General features: G+C 40.0%; 1 protein-coding gene across 3 annotated transcripts in view; it reads left to right on the top strand.

Annotated features, from left to right (window-relative positions):
- Positions 1-384: 384 nt before the first annotated feature.
- Positions 385-2,346, top strand: part of RAD54L2 (RAD54-like 2 (S. cerevisiae)) — a 55,424-nt gene continuing 53,462 nt past the window's right edge. For all 3 annotated transcript variants that reach the window (XM_009321832.1, XM_009321830.1, XM_009321831.1), the window contains exon 1: positions 385-461. The gene's annotated coding sequence lies outside the window, so the exon portion shown is untranslated. The remainder of the gene's footprint in view (positions 462-2,346) is intronic.

Below are 2,346 nucleotides of genomic sequence, written 5' to 3' on the forward strand. Positions count from 1 at the left end.
CGTTGGGACTGGTCAGCTGGGTGTGTTTACCGAAAGGGTATGGTGACCTGCAGGGTATGTTATCTTTATGTTAATATTTGCATATCTCCTTAGCCAAACTTGCTTTGTGCTGCTTTAAAGCTCTTTTGAAAGTAAGCTCAAGTATGTAGAGTCATGTACTCACAATTTGATAAGCTAAAAATGTAATATGTGTATCATGAGACTCATAGCTCAGTTTCTTTTGTGAAATAATACTTTTTATCTCTAATTGGGGTCTTTTGTGTGTGTATATGCAAATGATCCCCTGAACAGTGTGTTGGATTGTTTGTACTGTATGGTGAGAGGCAGTAAGCTGCGTTCTTTTCCCTTGCAGGCCTGTCCAAACCATTGGGAGGTTTTGAGCCAGCGAAATGCAACCGAAGTGGCGATTCCATTACTAAGGACAAAACCACGGGAGGTTATTTCATCCGGTTGCTTTCCATGTGAGCTGCCTATAGTGTCAATCCTAAGTGTTATCAAAACAAATGTATTTGTGCAGGATAGATAAGGATCGGTGTGGCTGTTTTATTTTGACCTGTTTAGTGGGAAAGGCAAAGATCTACAGGTTCTGGTGACTTTGTTCTCAAAACCAGCAGAAAAGTGACCTTTGTAAGTGGCATTCACTGTAAATTTTTCCAGCACTGTGCAAGTAGAATATTCTGTTGGAGGGAATGACTGAAAGAAACCCATGTTTCTGACAGTTTTTAATCCTTTAATGGATTTTTAATCTACAGTGGAATCCAATAAAAATTAGTTTGATGTCTGATTGCTTGACAGACTGGAGCAACTTGGGTCTAACATATGCTAATTGTCATCTTCATATCATGCGAGTTCAAAACTGTTTATTTCCATTTCCTCCTACTGCAGGATTTTTTGGTTTTCTTCTTTCTTTTTTTGCTTGTGTTCAAGTTTCTTTGGTAAACTGTAGGTGGCATAAGTAATGCTTTCTCATCGCTAGTGTAATTATCATTGCGGGAGGTGAGGTGGGGAATAAAGAGGAACAAAACCACGTTGAATTCTTCCTTTATGTAAAAACTGCATAAACCAAAACCCCAGGTTTTAAGTCCAGTTCTGAAGAGGAAGAAAGATGAGGCATCAAAAACAAACTCCCAGTTCTCTGCAACTCTTCGTAGTGAAATGCAGACACATGACCAAAGGAAGAGTTAAGTTATGTTTACTTTGTGATCTGTTGATGACAGTGTGCGATGTGACTGGCATCTGTCTCATAGAGTGGTGGGTTGCCCTGGACCGCTGCTGATGGGAAAGCTTGTTTTCTGAGTAGGGACACAGTCAAAGGCAGTGAATCATTCCCCCATAATGAAATGTGCTTCTCTGGGAGGCTAAGAAAGAAGAGTGTGTGGATGGGGCAATGCTGAGAAAACAGGATAGATCAACTAGGCCTTTCATCATTGGGAAAACATGCAATTTTCCTCATTCTGAAAGATGAAAACATTGTTTATGAGCTATATCAGTCTGTTTCTGTGGGATGCTCTTCAAGGAGGTAAGCCATAATGTTGGCGTATCGCAATGACCAAAGCCATAGCTTGTCTTCATAGAGTGACAGTGACTGATCTTTACCTGAGAGGGGATGAGGTCTTTGCCTTTTCACTCCTCTCTGTTCCACTGCTTCTGTTCACGTAATTTATTCTTGATTTATTACATAACTTCTTCTCTGGCACCTGTGTATAACAAGAGCTTAAACTCCTAGAGGGATCTTTCGGTTATCTGGCTCTTCCTTGCTTGTGGGAATTGGCTCACCTCTTGCCATAGTTTGGGTACTCACAAAGAGAAGGCTTGGCATACCTCTCCCATGAGCTGACTTTTAAAGTCTATCTTTTGGAATTTGAGAATGGTTATCATTAATGCAGGGTAGGCAAATTTGCCCCAAATTAATCTGCTATATAAAATGTATCGAATATAATTTGGAATCCTGACGTGCCATCATTTGAAATTTTTTCTCGGGATTTTACTCCTCTCACAGGTACTGGTTTTTTTTCTATAGCTATAGCACCATGGGCAAAACCTGTAAAAGCACACTTGAAAGTGGCTTTTATGTTGAAATGCTGTTTGCTTTGAAAGCAGAAACAGTGATCAGGGAAGGAAAGTTTCCTTTTCTCAACGTTTTCTTTAGCAGGGAATGCAAGTGTCGTTTATACAGCTGTTGCCAGAGCTAAAAACATAAATGGGGATTCTGTGAAGTAAGAGACAAAATTTCCGTTCGTTTGTGATGGTGTTAATCCAGATGAGTATCAGTAATTACTGGAAGCAAAACCAATCACATGCTTCTTACCTCAGATAGCCTGAAATTCTATGCAGTGCAAAACAAAC

Source organism: Pygoscelis adeliae, unplaced genomic scaffold (assembly GCF_000699105.1).
Source record: "Pygoscelis adeliae isolate BGI_AS28 unplaced genomic scaffold, ASM69910v1 Scaffold94, whole genome shotgun sequence".
Classification (NCBI taxonomy): domain Eukaryota; kingdom Metazoa; phylum Chordata; class Aves; order Sphenisciformes; family Spheniscidae; genus Pygoscelis; species Pygoscelis adeliae.